The 17,147-nt window shown below is 59.9% G+C and overlaps 1 protein-coding gene across 3 annotated transcripts in view; it reads right to left on the reverse strand.

Annotated features, from left to right (window-relative positions):
* CBFA2T3 (CBFA2/RUNX1 partner transcriptional co-repressor 3) overlaps nt 1-17,147 on the reverse strand; it is an 89,457-nt gene that overhangs the window by 48,901 nt on the left and 23,409 nt on the right. Inside the window, exon 1 of one of the 3 annotated variants that reach the window (XM_070500385.1) lies at nt 8,751-8,884. The exons of the other annotated variants lie outside the window; for them this stretch is intronic. The gene's annotated coding sequence lies outside the window, so the exon portion shown is untranslated. Of the gene's footprint in view, nt 1-8,750; nt 8,885-17,147 lie in introns of those variants that run through there. 3 annotated transcript variants of the gene reach the window in all.

Here is a 17,147-nt window from a genome sequence, read left to right on the forward strand (position 1 = left end):
GGCGGCAGGGACAGGTGAACAGAGACAGACCATGTATATGGTCGTGACAAACGTCCTGGGGGCAGTCCATGTTAATGGTAGTGACAGGCGTCCTGGGACAGTCCATGAAGATGGTAGTGACAGGCATCCTGGGACAGTCCATGTAGATGGTGGCGACAGGCGTTCCAGGGACAGTCCACGTTAATGGTAGTGACAGACATCCTGGGGACAGTCCATGAAGATGGTAGTGACAGGCATCCTGGGACGGTCCAAGTAGATGGTCGTGACATGTGTCCTGGGACAGTCCACGTACACGGTCGTGACAGACATCCTGGGGACAGTCCATGTTAATGGTAGTGACAGGTGAACTGGGATAGTCTATGTAGATGGTCGTGACAGGCATCCCAGGGATAGTCCACGTTAATGGGAGTGACAGGCGTCCTGGGACAGTCCATGAAGATGGTAGTGACAGGCATCCTGAGACAGTCCATGAAGATGGTAGTGACAGGCATCCTGGGACAGTCCATGTTAATGGTAGTGACAGGTGAACTGGGACAGTCCATGAAGATGGTAGTGACAGGCATCCTGGGACAGTCCATGTAGATGGTGGCGACAGGCGTTCCAGGGACAGTCCACATTAATGGTAGTGACAGGCGTCCTGAGACAGTCCATGAAGATGGTAGTGACAGGCATCCTGAGACAGTCCATGAAGATGGTAGTGACAGGCATCCTGGGACAGTCCATGTTAATGGTAGTGACAGGTGAACTGGGACAGTCCATGAAGATGGTAGTGACAGGCATCCTGGGACAGTCCATGTTAATGGTAGTGACAGACATCCTGGGGACAGTCCATGAAGATGGTAGTGACAGGCATCCTGGGACAGTACATGTAGATGGTAGTGACAGGCGTCCCGGGACAGTCCATGTTAATGGTAGTGACAGACGTCCTGGGGACAGTCCACGTTAATGGTAGTGACAGGCGTCCAGAGCATAAAGTCCCATCTCTGAGGCCTTCGCTGGTCCCCTCCGTGGACGCTGACTTCAGCCTCCCAGCCGCGGGTCTGTTCTGATTTCTGGCTGGGTCCCACCTAAGCCCCGGGTCATATTTTATACCGAGTCCCACAGGGTCGCAGCACAGTTGGGCTGGGACAAGTTGTCATCATTTCTGGACATGGGGGCTCCCAGAATCTGGGCATCAGGCTGGCCAGGGGGCTCCCCTGTGAGTGCCCCAGGGCAGCTGAGGTCCCACTGCCACCTTCTGCCTGTCTTCATGCCTGCGCACACACGTTAGACACTCACACACACTCTTTCAGACTCACATACCCGCAAGCACTCGCACATGAGGGCTCCTGAGCTTCATGGTCTATGGACTGAGTGGCTCCCCGGCTGGACGGCCCTCTCCCCATCCAGGGACCTCCTGGCAGCCCGGCCCCCCTCCTCGTGGGCACACAGGAAGCATCACTGCCGCCAGAAGCTCATCTTTTGAGGAAAAGAGGCCTGGGCTCCAGACGGTAGGCCGAGGCACTGACTGCGGGACAGAAGGGGCCTCTCGGCCGTCCCCGGTGCTCAGGGCAGGGGAGAAGGTGCAGTTCTCCTGGACGGCACAGCGTCCAGAGACTGACCAGGACTCAGGCCCACCCTGGACGCCTCCTTGGCACCCGTCCCCGCTGCCTGCCCTCCCAGTGCCCGCGTCTGGACATCACCCCCTCATGGCCCTGCCTCCTCACCTTCTGTCACCCTAGGGCAACCTTCTCAAAACGTAAATCTGACCAGCCCCCACCCCACCCAGCACAGTCAGGGGGCTTCCCTGGGCCTCTGAGACTCCAGGGACAAAGGCCTGAGTCCCCTCCACGTCCATTGTGCCCCACGGTCCTCCCGTGTTGGCTCCAGCCACCCGGCCCCACCCAGTGCCCCTCCCTCCTGTTTGTGTTGTTTGTCACCTCCATGGGGCCGTCCCGGACTCACACCTCACAGCGCCACGTGCCTGTGTCCCCAGGGCCAGCACAGCCGCCCTCACCGGACCGGTCACCAGGCAGTCCCTGGGCCCTCTGCCCCGCTCTGCCCAAGGTGGCAGCCACAAGCCAAGGCGGCTGGCCAGAACTGAGACACGCAGCAAGTATAAGATGACGCTGACTTCAAAGTCTGTAACAGATAGAAGATCTCAATGTTTTAAAAAATCAATTGCACGCTGAAATGACAACATTTTGGATATATTGAGTTAAATAAAATAAACTACTAAAATTGCGCCAGTTTCTTTTCCTTGTTTTCAACGGGGCCACATTCTGACTCGACACGCGTGACCGGCATCCTGTCCCTGTGGTCAGTCCCGGCCACGTCTGCTTAGCTCGCAGGTGCCGGGCCCGGTCCCGGGCACACCGGGTTGTGTGAGCCGAGGTTTCTTGAGAGGAGCCTCGATTCAGAACAGCTCCTACAGGACGCGGCCTTGGAGGCCCCAGAGGCGCGCGTGGGAAGTCGCACCCGCTGACAGCTGTTCAGATCATGCGAAACAAGCAAAGGAAACTTCCAGACTTCCTGGATCCCCCAGTGCATTGTCTCTCCCTCTGCCCCCAGGGGCCGAGGTGAGTTATCTTGGCAAAGAGCAGGCGGGGGGATAAGCGGGCCACGTGGAGGGTCCCAGCCCAGACCCCGACGCTGAGCCGTCAGGAGAGGCGATCTTCCCGTGTAAAAGGCAGGAAGCAGCAACGTCTGTGGTGTCGTCCCATCCGTGCCCCGAGGCACGTGACAGACAGGACCCCAACTTTCCGAGGGGCATGGCGAGGCAAGGTCACTCCTGTCCCCTGCCAGAGGACGGAAGCCTGGAGGGGCGAGCACCACCGTGTCCATGAGTGAATGGACAGTGTGCCCTGGATGTCAGAGACACGGTCCCTAAGATAGCAGAGGGCCACCCGGCCAGGTCCCCGGCCACACTGCTGTCGATGTCCGTGATGCTGCAGAGCCTGGTGCCTCAGAGGTCAGATGCCACCTCCCCCCCGTCCGGGGCACTGCCAGGCTCAGCTGCCTACTGATGCCCTCTGCCCGGGGTGGTTGTGCCCTGTCCTCACTTCTCAGGTGCGGAGGAGGGACCCTGTGCTTATGGTGCTGTCGCGTCCAGGCTGGGCCCAGAGAGGCTATGGGGACTCGGGGGTGGCCGAGGGAAGAGGCAGGGCCACGGAACCCCAAGGCCCGGGGAGATGTCACCAACAGCTGTTTGCGGACAACGGTGTGGCAGAAACACAGATACTCTGCAGCCAGAGGACCTGGGTTCCCGAGCTGGAATCCAACCTCTGACACCACGAAGCTATGGGACGTGATGACCCCAGCCTCAGTTTCCCCGCCATGAAAAGGCAGGGCTATGGAGCTCGTGTCCCCAGGTGGCATGGTGCACACAGCCCAGGTCTCGGCTCTGAGCTCGCCATGTCCCACGCGTGGGGAGGAGAGCGAGCAGGCATGGGGCCTGGGCCGTGCTGGAGGCCGTGGCCTGCCACTCCGCATCACCTTGGTGGGCACAGGAGGACACAGGCGCAGGGAGAATGAGCACCCACACAGGGCTGGCTGAGTGGCGTGAGTGCAGAGCTGCCTGATGCCCACACCCACCAGCGAGCCCCAGGACGGCACGGGAGTCCCCCCAGAGAGGGGATGTTGACAGCCACAGGTACCAGCCAGGAAGGAACAAGTGCACACCACAGGCCAGACACGCACAGATCTTTCACACCTCATCACAGCCTGAAGAGGGAGCAGCCCTGTGACTGCATTTGAAACTTGAGACACAGAGAGGGTGAGTGATTTGCTGATGGTCACACAGCCCCTGGGTGGGAATCTGGATTTGAATCCAAGCAGTGGGGCTCAGAGAAGCCGCCGTGCTGCCCATTCACCTCTCCCTGCCTCAGTGAGTGGGACAGGGGCTGCCCGAGTAGGGCTGTGGCCTCCTCTGGTCCTGAAGACCCTTGTCGCCTCTCCATTCCTCCCCTCCCCACCTGTAAGAGGGGCCTGAGGCTGCCGGAAGGAGGGCTTTCCTTTCCCGGCTGGGCTTCCCCTGGCCTTCTGGGGTGCTCCTGGGTCAGGACCACCAGGCGAGGACGTCCTTGTGAGTCCCGAACGCTGCCCAGGGTCATCAGGGTGCAGAAGGAGCCCTCCTGACCTGCCCCTGGCAAGTCGAGAGTGTCTCCCGCCCTGTCCTCCTCCTGCCCTGCCCTCTGTGGACTTTTCTCTGCCCAGTAAACAGAAGAATGCCCCACTGCCCGGACATCCTCCCCAAACCTCCTGCCACGTCCACCATGCTCCTGGCCTCAGGGCAGCCTGGCGGCTCCGGGCAGCCCAGACTCCAGGAGGCTGTGAGGACAGTGAACGGGGCTGATGGAGGCGGCCCAGAGCGTGCAGGCGAGCAGCAGAGCACGGCTGTTGGCGCCTCGGCCCCATTACGGCCAAATGCATCTTTGTTTCCCTTCCCAGTGACATCTGGCTCACCGTGAGGTCCCACGAATTACAAAAAGCAGAAGTCTTAACTTCTGTTTTATTGCAGCAGGAAACTGCTGCAAACGGCGCAGGCGGGAAGCACACTCTGGACCGTCTGAGGCTCCAGCTCGGCCGCGCGCCCCACGCCCGGTGGAGCCGTGAACTCAGAAGTGGGAACCAGGAACCAATTATTTATCGCTTTCATCACTGCGAGTTTCCATCCTGAACGCCAGGTCTCTGCCTAGGTCTTTCCACTGATGCTCGAGGGCGGTTTCCACTCCAGGAATTCGTCTCCAGAGCTTGCCTGCATTTGCATTCTTGGCTAAAGGCGGCCCTCAGAGGTGCTTGGGGGCCGGATCATCTCCTGCAGCCTCGGCCTCGGCACGGCCCCATCCAGGCCCCGTATAAAGGCAGGCCCCAGCCTCGGGGAGCCAGGGGGTGGAATCAGCCCTGCCTGTTTTGCCCCGAGGTGTGGGGACACGACCCCAGGAAAGGACGTGGAGGTGTGGTTCACCGGCTCAGACAGCCCTGGCACGGACTTCTTGGAATACACAGTGTGGTGCCCGCCTAGCCTGGCAGGGACCTTGGAGACCTGGTCTCCCAGGAGCTGTGACCGGGCTGAGACAAGGAGCTTCAGTGAACCCTCTGAACTGCCCCCAGTGAGCCCTGGCCCTCAAAGGCCGTGCCCCAGGTGGACACCTGCTAATCACGAGCTTGCAGTCTCCTCCCGCCCCTCCCTCGGCCGCAGTGGCCCCGGTTGTGGACGCATGTGGAATCTGCGGGGGCTCCGAGTAAGCACGTGCCCAGGGCCCCACGATGGCCCTCGGGAATCAGACCTCGGCGGGAAGCTGCAGGGGCCTGTCCACCCGCTGTGTTACAGGGGGAGCACAGTGTGAAGTAGCGGACCCTCTCTGGGCTTCAGCTTGCCCATCCGGAAACTGGGACAGTCAGGTACCCGCCTCAGGGCTGCTGTGAGGCGAAGGAGGGGAAGCCTGGCACAGCCCGCGTTATGATCACTCCACCCCTGCCAGCCCGACATAGGGGTCCGGTCACTCTCTGCCCCGTGAATGAGCAGTCGATGACAAACACTTTCTGGGGCCAGTTTTGTCCAGTGAGTGCCATCACGGCAAGGCCACACTCACGCATTTACATGTTACAGAGTTCAGGACCCCACTGCCCGCCCCAGGCCTGTGGCCAGCCTAGGAGGTGACACCAGCTGCCCAACAGCGATGCCACATGTGGACACCCCATTATAATAGCCAGACAATGTCCAGTGGCTTCCCTTGGGGCCTTGAATGACCAGAACCTCCCTCCCAGGGGGATGAGAGGAGAGATGGGGCTGGCCAGAGCTGAAAGAGATCTGGGAAGAACTGGGATGGGGTCTCTGTGACCCACACAGGGCAGAAGTATTCCTGCCCCATCCCTGACCCCAGGTGGCCCCTGACCCCAGGTGGCATCTCTGATATCAGTTATGGTCGTGCCCACGTGCCTGAGGCCATGTCAGGTGAGGGTGCGAACATCTGGGCATTAACCCCTTTCCTGCACTGAGCAGTCAGCACCAGCCCCTGCAGGCGTGGGAGGAACGCTGACAGGCTGGCCAAGGACGAGGGCCATGGGCCAGTGCACTCACGGGGGCCGGAGCCCAAGGCCAGGCGGCTGCAGTCTGTTGGAGACACCCAGACGCCGTGTGGGGAAGGAGAGGGGCCGGCAGTCAGACCCTGGCTCCGTCAGGAGCCTAACAGGCATCTGTGAAAAAGGGAAATTTCCAGCACCCTCGCAGGCCGTCCCGCAGACTCGGAGGGCGAGTGTGAGGGCTGACGCTCGGGCTGCCGTGGGCAGGAGAGGGACACACCGGCTGGCGAGAGCAGGGCAGCGAGCGGCGTGAGCACCGGAGGGAGTGGGCAGGACAGAGTTGCCCCATGGAAACGCCAGCTCCCTTCCTGGGAGCGCCACTCATTGAGCACCCACTGTGTGCCAGCTCTTCCCTATGCCCACATGCTGAAGGCACACAGGCGTGCATACTGACGGTGAGGGAACCCAGCTCAGCGGGATCCAACCCCTACCCTGCACACCCAGGCGCTGCAGGAGGCTGAGCATCAATCAGACAACCCAGAACTCAACCTGCAGCAGGGCAGGGAGGCTGACCCAGAGCCCACGAGGACACGGAGCCCACGAGGGCCCAGAGCCCATGAGGATGGGTCCAGAAGGTGGTGGGGAAACGCCCTGCCCAGACCCCACCTTCCCCTGTCCCCTGGGCAGCGGCTCCAGGGGCCCTCCCTCTGCCATGGTTGCCCCGCTGGCTTGGATCTTACGGATTAGCGACCCAGCCCGATAGCGTCTCCAGATCCTTGCGTAGGAAGGAAATTAATTTCTTCCAGTCATGCAGCAATGAAAATATGTGGAGCCAAATCAGAGAGATTTCCTGGAGGTGGCAACCCAATTTCGCGGATAACCCGGTGACAGAAGAAGAGCTTGTGGACCTGAGGCAGCCCCAGGTCCTGGAGGGAGAAGTCAGGCTGAAACCCTCCGGCTCACCAGCCTTGGACGGGCTTGTGAGTGACCGGGCACCACGCACGTCACCGTCCCCTCCCCCATCACTTGTCGATGAAGGCACCTCAAGAGAGAGGGATTCTGCCAGAAAATTGGTCCTAATGCGATAGTCTCCTCCCGCCCTGCGTCTGTCTGGCTCTCGGGGAGCAGGGAATGCCACATCTGTTCCTACTGCTCAAGCTTTTCTTCTGTTTCCTTTTCAACGTACAAGGGTGGCCTGGCAGCACAGCCCCACACAGCGAGGCTGTTCAGGCTGGGCTTGTCGGCTACACAGAGCAGAACCCTCTGCCCCCCTGGGCCCAGCTGAGTTTTCTGTCCTCCCCAACCCCCAGGACAGAAGGCGGGTGGGGTGGGGCAAATGCCAGCACGCCCAGTGCATGTCACAGCACCAGCTCTCTAAGAACAAGTCCAGGAACTGTGGACAGGGCCTTCCTGCCCCCACCCCCCCAGGGAAAGGACGCCAGGGGCCACCTCACATCCGGGGCCCGGCCCAGGACTCCCCTTGGGGTCCCAACCTCCAGAAGTTTCTCAAACCTCGCAGCAACTTGTAAGAGCAATGCTGGGACACAGAATAGCTGCCCTCCTTTGTCCCCAGCCAACCCCCGTCCTCCGAGAGCGGCGCCTAGGAACCTCCTGTTTCCGGGTCCAGTGGAGGAAATGCACGCCCAGTTCCACATAATGAAGCGGCATCCTGGCCACAGGGTCAAAGACGGGGCCTGACAGTCACCAGACCGCCCCCCACAGGGGCACGAGGTCTCTGTCTCAAAGGAAATACTTTTCTCCCCGCTCTCTGGAACAGGTCTGAAGTCAGTCCGCCTCAGCCCAAATGGTGGGGAATACAGTTTTCCGGGGAGGTACACAGGGGTCCACACTTACAGGGGTCTCCCCCTCCTCTGCAGCTACGGGGCCCAGCACACCCACAGTTCCCAGGGGCCAGGAAGGAGGGACAGCCTGGGGCTGTGTGTTCAGAGCCCAGCGGCTCCGAGTGTGGCTTGCCACCAGCCCCGCTGCCTTCTGCTCCACGTAAGCTCGTCTAGGGCTGAATTTGCAGCCATCTGTCCCTCCACGTTGGCTCGCACCTCCCTCCCGCCGTTCCCACAGCCTGGCTCCCGGCCTGCCCAACACACAGATGGACGGTTCCCAAAGGGTGTGAACATAATCGCTGCCACAGGGCTGCGCCCCAGGCACCGCGGGCTGTCAGGACACCGGGGAGGGTGGCCCAAGCCCCTCTCCCCACCCCTGGGAGTGGGCAGGGCCTGGAGGTCTCTGGGCAGACTTCACCCCAGGACCGTTTAACTGGGAACTGCCGCTCCGCTCAGTGGGAGGACCAGGGACCCAAACAAGAGGGGAAGGGTAGAGGGGAGCACTGGCCCTCCTCCCCAGCCAGGCCACCAGCCCCTCCATCTCTCCCAGGGTGGTCATCTGAGCCCCCACAGCTCTCTCTCACCCGGTCCAGGGCCTTTGTCAGGAAGCCCAGGCACCCTAGGGTAGCCTGCAGGCCTCCAGAGCGCAGTCCCACCTTAAGTTTGACCACACCCCCGGGCAGGTCAAGCTCTCGGCTCATCTGGAGGGGGGGCATTCGGCCCAAGTGGGTGGACGCTGAGTAGGCAGGCCTTACCCCGCCGTGGGCTCCAACTTTGCAAAGTGGGGAGGGGGTGCCCGGGGCGGCCCGTGCCCTCGGCGCAACTGCAGGGGGACCCCCGGGACGCCAGCCGCGGGAGAAGTCGGGTGACAGCAGCGGCGGCGCGCGGGGCGCGCGGGACACTTACGGTCCGGAGGTCCCGCGGACGGGGGGCGATCACACTCTCGCGACCGGGCTTCTGAAGTGGCTTCTCCTTCGAACTCGGTCCCCGCCTCCGTAACTTGGGGGCGATCCGCGCGCTGTCCTCTCGCGCCGCGCCAGGCTCAGGCGCGCGGCGGGGCCGGGGCGCGCGGGGCGGCCGCCTGGGCCATGCCCGGGCTCGCTCCGGCCGCTCGCTCCGGCCGCCCGCGCGGGAACAAAGCGCGCACGCCGCCCCGGGCGGTCTCCGGCTCCGCGGCCCGCGCGCGGTCCAGCCGCCGCGCCTTTGGCTCCCGGGCGCCGGGCTCCGGCTGCCGCACGCTCGCCCGAGCGTCTCACGGGGCCCCGCGGCCCCCGCCCCGCGCGCTCCGCCTCCGCCTCCTGCCCCCCGCCGCCGCCGCTGCGCCACCTGCCTCCCGCCCGGCGCCCATCGCGCTCGGCTCCGCCCCGGGGCGCCGGCCGCCGGAGAGGGCCCTGCTCGGTGCGGGGCTGGCGCGGGAGAGGGGCTCCGCCCGCCGCCACCCGACTCGAGAGCCACCCCCGCCGTCCCCGCCACTGGGCGACCGCGGAGCCCGGGCGGACCTGCGATCTCGGCCGGGGCGCGGGGGCGGGTGTGAGCGGGGTGAGTGTGCGGCGCGCGGGATGCGGGGGGAATGTAGGGCGCGGGGGGCCGTGGAGAGGGGATGCGCGCTGCTCTTTATGGGGGTGCCCGCAAGGGGAGCGCGGAGTGTGTGCGGAGCGCGGGCGGCCGTGGTGGGGACGGGGGGCAGTGCCTGGCTGATCCCTCGGCCGCGCCCACCCCGCCGGCTCCGCAGCCTAGCTCAGGGCGGCGGGTGGGGGGCCTGGAGCGAGCGCGCCGCCGCGCACACACACCTCGGAGCAGCGGGGCCGCCCGCTCGCAGCTTTGGGAGCCACGGCCCGGTCGTCGGGCGGGAGGCGAGCGGCACGCGCCCCTCCCCCCGTCCCCCTCGCCCCCCGCCGCGCCCCCCGCCCGCGGGGGCCGGGAAGGACCGGGGCGTCTCCGCGCTCGGCCGGCAGGGGGCGCCCTCCCCCCGCCCGCCCGCCCGCTCGCTGCCGCGGCCTCCGGGTCCCGCACCCACCCGGCGGGCGCCCGCCCGGTGCATTTGCATGCGCTTTGCATTCATTTGCATACCGCTAAACCTGTCACCTGCGGGGACTGCCCGCCTTCGCGCACCCTCCGCTCCCCTCCCCCTGCGGCCCTCGCCCGCCGCGCACCGCACCACGGCGCCTCTTTCCCTAAAGCGCTTTGTGGCTTGTCTCATGCGTTTGCCTGATTGGTACAATCGGTTAGTACAATTTTAGTAAAATCGGTCCCTTTTCCCTCCTTGCTCTCCCAACCCGCACACGCTTCATTTCTTAGAGACCAGCTGGGGTCCCGCGGTCTTAGGAGACAGGGGGCCAGAACTTCTGAAGAGCAGGGCCCTGATTTGCATCTCATTTAGCATAAATCTGCATGTGAAGGTCCAAGGTCCCCAGTTCTCGAGTATAAAAATAAAGCAACGTGCCAAAAAACGTCCTTCTCCTTCCGGGTTTGCTCCCCGGGCCTGTTTCTCCCCAGCCCTGTCCCTTTCCTTGACTGAGTTCTGCTCACCCAAGCGGAGCCCAGCAGAGGAAGTCAGGGAAAGAGGAAGGTGGGCCCCTGGGAGGGGGAGGATGGCCCCCCCATCCTCCTGTGGCCACCCCCGGGGGCATGGGCCAGGGCCTGGTTAGCTGGGTCACCAACTTGCTGCGCGGCCCCAGCCAGTCCCCTGACCTCCTGGGCCCCTCTCTTTGTGGATATGAGGGGTGTGGTGAATGATTTAATTGTAACGCAAATGTCTGGCAGCTACCTGCGTTCCCTGGCATGCAGAACGTGCTCAGATGTGGCCTCAGTCCAGTCGTTGCGCAAGGGCAGGGGGTCCTGATCCAGAGAGGAACGTGGATCTAAAAGCATCAGACATGTTGCTAGAGGCCACAGACTTTATGCACCAATATTATCGACAGCGACTTCCTAGCCTCGTGGACTCAGAGGCACCATTGAATTTACAAGGCACTGTTATTTGATGTGCCACTAAGAAAGGAGAACACGCTCCCCGTTATAATTCTAAAAATGCCTCTGGATTTCAGAGACATTAAATGCAAAAAGTGGGCCAGGTGGGGCGACTGAGCAGCAGACGGCCCTGAAGCCAGCCTAGGGGGCTCTCAGCCCCAAACCACCACCGAATTCACACGGAGCATTAGCATTAGCTGGACCCAACCTGGGCCTGGGGTCCCTTCCAACTTGACCCCCTGCAAACAGTACATCATTGTCTCCGTTGTTGGTGTTAAATTACCAATAGCAATGTTGCCGATTTCAGCGGGATACTGAAAACCACTGGAGAGACGACAGACCCCAAAACCCCGAGAATAAAACTAGTCATCAGAGACCACGCTCCGATCCCTGTGGCAGTGTGAAGGCTCCCTCGTCCCAGTGTGAGAGCTGCGGCTGGTGGAGAGGAAGGAGCCGGCAGAGTCAGGGCTGCTTCGTGTGCTGTGACTGGGTCAGCCCGACAACCAGGCCAGTGTGGCCATCTGGTAGCCATGGTGAGTCATGACAGTAGCCAGGGGCAGGCACTGGCTGAGCGGGACCTCTGCATTTCCCCACTTAATGCTCAGCTGTCTGCCAGGCACATGCTACCGGAACCCCCCGTCTGACAGGTAGAGGGACTGAGGCTCTGGCAGGTGGCACGGCCACACAGGTGGGTGCCCATACTTCTCCCTCACCCGCTAGTCTCCCTCTTGCCTCCCATGGACTGGTTTCTCACATTGGAAATGGCCCAGTCACAACTCCTGGGCACCGCAAGGTGACGTTTAAGGAGAAGAGTCTCATCGCCGCCCAGATGTGTGCATTCTGGCCCACAAGGCAGGACTCACCCAAAGGAAACCAGGTCATGGGCAGGTCAGTGCCAAGGCTGCAGGAGGGCGCAGAGCAGGAGGGGCCGCAGCAGCAGACAGCGGTGGAGGTGAGAATCAGGGGCCCCTGTGCAGCCTCTGCGGTGCCAGGTTCGACAGAGGCCGGGGTCCAGTTCACTTCAAAGGAGCCACCTCACCTTCATCCTGGTGTTGCAGCCTCCTGGGGTGAAGCCAGCTCCCTGCCAGCATGTAGTCCCCCAACCCACACCCACCAAGAAGGATGTGCTCTGCCCGAGGGTGCACGGTGGCAAAGCTGGGGCCAGCACCCAAGCTTTCCGACTTGCACTTGGGTCCTCTTAGGTAAGCAGCCCCATACTGCCCAGTTGTCTCCAACTGCAATTTCCATCACTTCTGCAAATGCTGGTCCTTCCTCTGGATGAGGAGCCCTAAAAGGCTGCACCCCATCTGCTTTCTCACTCAAGCCCCACAGCTCCCAGCTTAGGGTCTTGACCAAGACGCAGCTTCTGAATGTCTGTCAAAGGCATCCCTGAACCGTGCTGCCTCGGCTGCAATAAAGGGCCGTCCTTTCCCCCAACACCCAATGGGAGCTGCCATCTGGAGCCCTGGCCAGGTGCGGGGAGCTTCCCCTGCCCGTTCCACGCGGCCCTTACCACCACCTGGGAGGTGGGTCTTGCCACCAGCCCCGACGGCCTGAGGACCCCGGGGCCCAGGGAGCTTGGGTTCTGGAATGTCACAGGCTGCTTTTTGGTGGAGCTGGGGTCCCACCAGGCCAGTGTAGCTTGGGGGTCCAGGCCGGTGGCCACTGCAGACTTACTGGTCTTTAAAAGGAATTCTGAGTGACCGTGGACCCCTCAAACATGTTTCTGTTGTAGCTAAAAATCTTCAACAGAAGTTTAAATACTTGCCAAGAATATAAAATCTGACCTTCTGTAAATATGGATGTTTTGTAATAAAGGAGCGGCCGGTGCCTAGACCCTATTGCGATTCAATACATTATCCGCATAAAAATGCACGAATAAACTCTTCTTTAACACCTGCATTTTCACACAGCAACCTAACTGAAACAGTAAGCTTTGAAATACAGACCAAAAGCGTGATCCGTGAAAGAAAAATTTGATAAGTTGGACTTCATTAAAATTTAAAACTTCTGCTCTGTGAAAGACACTATTAAGAGAATGAGAATACAAGCCACAGACTGGGAGAAAATATGTGCAGAACACACATCTGATACAGGGTTGTAATCCAAAAAATACAAAGAATGCTTAAAACTCAACAGTAAGAAAACCAACAACCCAAATAAAAAATGGGCAAAAGATCTGAACAGACACCTCACCAAAGAAGATACACAGATGGCAAATAAGCACATGAAAAGACCCTCTGCACCACACGTCCTGAGGGAAATGCAAATTAAAACAACAAGGAGATACCACTACACACCTATTAGAATGGTCCAAATCCAGAACGCCGGCGACGCCAAGTGCCGGAGAGGGCGTGGAGCCGCAGGAACGCTTGTTCCCGCTGATGGGAACGCAGAACGGTACAGCCACTTTGCGAGACAGATCGGCGTTTGTTCACAAAGTGGAACACGCTCCTAACGTACGATCCAGCCTTCATGCTCCTTGGTATTTACCCAAAGGATTGAAAACTTATCTCTACACACAAATCTGCACGCGGATGTTTATAACAGCTTTATTGCCCAGACTTGGAAGAAACTGAAATGTCCTTCACAAAGTGAAGAGACAAACAAACTGTGTGCATCCAGAGGAGGGAATATTATTCAGTGTTAAAGAGAAGTGAGCTGTCAAGCCATGAAAAGACCTGGAGGAAACTTTAGTGCATATTGCAAGTAAAGAAGCCAATCTGAAAGACTCTGGACTGTGGTTCCAACCATATGACGTTCTGGAAGAGGCAAGACTGTGGAGACAGGAAAAGATCAGTGGCTGCCCGGGGTTGGCAGAAGGGATGGCCTGGCGGAGCACAGAAGACTCTTAGGGCAGTGACACTGCTCTGTAGGATACGACAGTGGGGGGTTCATGATGTCATACGTTATTCCCAACCACACAACATACACCACCAAGAGGGAAGCTGTGGACTTTAGTTAACAATAATGCATCGATGTCGGCTCATCCATTGTGACAAGTGCATCACACCAATAAAGGTGGTAGTGACAGGGGAACTGGAGGGGCAGCAATATTTGGGATGTTTGCTTTCTGCTCCGTTTTTCCGTAAACCCAAGACTACTCTAAAAATAAATTCTGTTAATAATAAAAAAAAAAACAGCCAATCAAGGAAAAAAAAAGAGACATCAATGACATTTTAAACATCTTATTTAAATAACAAAGGGTACGCACAGTTGGGAAACCTTCACAGACAGCCTCTTCCCTAACGCCTGACTTTCCACACGGCGCCTTCTCTCCGAGTGTATGTGTCCATTCCACCCAGCAGAATTGTATCCTCATTTATTTTCAGTTTGGAAGTATTTTGATTCCCTTATTACACAGAACTAGGTAAATAAATTGGAAGGTCAAGCTTTAAGCATTTTCTTGTGTTAAAAGTTGTTTGTCCTCTGGACTGGGTCATCGTGATCGTTATTAGTATGCAACGGCTACCAACAACGTGAATTTATTATACATTTTAAGAATTGTTGAACATAAAAAGTAAATTTTTATTGGAAATGCCTCTCCTAAAAACAGAGAGGGCAGGTTTGTTTGAGGAGTGTGTGTATTCATGCATGAATATTACTTATTGCTCAGAAAAGACAGGGTACGACATTAGTTGCATTCCTATTGTGGGGTTTAACATGAAAACCCGAGAAACCTCAGTCACATGACTAAGGGACCACTGAGTCCACTGTGGCCTCCTTCTGACAGTGAGCTGCCCCAATCGTGTGGTGACTGCTGGTAAAAATGACTTCTAATGACTACCAGCTGACAAATCTGCAGTCCCTCCTTCAATTTTGTTGCAAGCAAAGACTAGAAACCACCAGAATTGCAAAAACATGTGTTTGCTACAAGCAAGTAGATGGAGGGGAGGCATGATGGCTGGGCCCAGGCAGCGAGTCACTGGTCTTCTTTTGGGAAGTGAGAGAGAGTGACTCTGCAAGGGATGCTGGGAAAGGGGACAGCACACGGTATCCTACCTTGGCCATCGGCTGAGGCTGGTGTGGGCACCAGATTCTGGGGCTTTAACATGAGCAGGAAGGCAGGGAAAGCGACCTAAAGCAGAAGGAGTCCAGGCTGCAGCCAGGAAGCTTCCTGCCGGCCCCAGGAGACTGTCTTGGCTTTCTCCCCTGGCCCCTCGCTGAAGCCTGGCCTGACCCTGATCCAGGGATGGCCCCTCTTGCAGACGGGGAGGCCCACCCAGAGCCTCAAGCAGAGACACACCGGGAAGGCTGAGGGGAGGGCAGTGAGATCATCCTGTCCAGCTGGCATCAGGGCCGCAGTGTAAGGTTGTGCAGGGAGCGTACTGCAGCAGCGAACAGGCAGGGAAGGCAGGTGGGCCTGCTTCAGGGAACAAGGGGGCCTTCCTCTGTGCCCACAAAGGGGGCTCTGCCTGTCACCAGGGGGCCTGCCATCAGCCTCATCTGAAATGCTTTCTTGGGGTCTCCATGGGGAGCCTGACTACCTGGGCCCCTGGCCGACCACCCCACCCCGCACTATCCTCTTCCCCTTCCGGAGCACAGCCCCCACCACCACTCCAGGACCCCACCCAGCCCTGCGCGCACCGGTGAGCCCCGCCCTTCTGCAGGTCCAGAAAGAAGCTCCTCCCTTGCCGCTGATTGGCTCCGACTCCAGCCAATGAGGTGTGAGGGGAGGGGCTCCTGGGACTTGCCTGGTGCCCACGTGCCCAGAAGAAGGCGCTCAGTCCCGGCTGCTGGTGTGGCGGTGTGTGGAGGTGACCCTGGACCCACCCCGCCCGTGGCACCACCCTGAGGACACGCTGACATGGTGGGCAGATGGACAGAAAGGACGGGGGTCCCTCGGAGGATCGTTGAGCTGCCGAATCAACCAACTCGGAAGCCCACCCTACTTCTGGACTTGCTACTTCGATGATAAATGTCCTTCTCGTTAAGGGCAGCTTTAGCGGAGGCCTCTGTTTCTTGCAACCGAAAGCATCCTGAGGATATGCCTTCCTTTCCGGAGGGCCTTGGTCGCAGCCATCCGAGGGCCCCTGCGGCCTCCGCGGGCTGGGCCGTGGCCCCGTGCCTGGACGCGGTGCCCCGCGGCCGGCTCTCTGCGCCCTGCTCCTGTCTGCCCTCTCTCCCACAGTTCTCCCCGGGGACCCTGGATGAAGACGGAGAAAGAGGGTCTTCACAGGCTCCTCCCTCACCTGGGAAGCGGCCGAACCCCAGGCTGCGGGGAAACACTGAGCCTGGGCGGCCCCGAGCGCTGGGCGGACCCCTCGGCGCTGCGTCTCACCCGTAAAAAGGGCCAGAGCTTAAAAACGAGACGCCGCTGTGAGCGGTGCTCAGGGGTGGAGGCCGGCAATGCTCACTGGCCGTGGCTCCTCAGGGGGCATTTGGGCAAGTTATCCAGAGCCGTAAATCCATCCAGCAATTCTACGCCCAGGTTTATCAATGAGAGGGTGCCGGTCACGTCAGCGGCACCGCGTCACCATGGAAGTTAGAAGCAACACGAGTGTCTCCTGAGAGCCTGGTCCCCCGTGTGGAACGCGGGAACCAAGTGGAAACACGCCATGCTCTGTCGTTAGAGGAAGAGCAAAGACGACTCTGTGTGGACGTGCCTAGGACAGAGCAGAGGGGACACCAGCCACCGAGGGCCCAGCAGCAGCTCTGGGCTGCGTGGCCATCTCTGAGCCTCTGATCCTCTGATTTTTTCCTAAAGTGGTGTTGTTGTTTCTGCCGCGTGAGGCAGGCCTCACCATGTAGCGGCCTCCCTCCCTCGCCCCAGACCCTGACCGGGGGCCAGCCCTCTGAGCCTCGTCATCTCTGTGGAGCAGGAGTGACGAGTGCAGCCTGGCTCACACCCTTGTGATGCGGCCAGAAGCGGAGTTCCGAGATCTCGCTTGTCTTTGTTCAATTTCAGACGAGAACCAGGCGGGGCGGTGGGAAGCGGTCCACGGGGACGTCCGCGGGGCAGGGGGCGTGTGAGTCCCCGAGAAGCAGCCCCTCTCCAGTGGATGGTCGGCCGTGGTGGGGAAAGTATGTGCTGACTTCACTTGGAAAAACAAGCTCCACTTGTGTTAAAGAACAAAATGTGGAAAACAAACAGGGAAAGTCTTAGAGAAAATCCAGGGTGTCCTTTATAATGAAGGAAATCCAGAAACCCGGGAGCAAAGATGGGCAGTGCTGGCGCGGCACGACAAGCATTCACAACCTGGCAAAAGCGCCAGAGACACCGGAAAGGTGAGAGGGTGGCGGGCCCGGGTCCAGCAACAGGTGTAACAGAGGGCTGACTCCCATGGACAGAGAGGGTGCCCGCGGACAGAGACGGCTACAAAGAAGGAAAGTACA

The sequence above is a fragment of the Equus asinus genome, chromosome 28, assembly GCF_041296235.1.
Source record: "Equus asinus isolate D_3611 breed Donkey chromosome 28, EquAss-T2T_v2, whole genome shotgun sequence".
In the NCBI taxonomy this organism is placed as follows: Eukaryota; Metazoa; Chordata; class Mammalia; order Perissodactyla; family Equidae; genus Equus; species Equus asinus.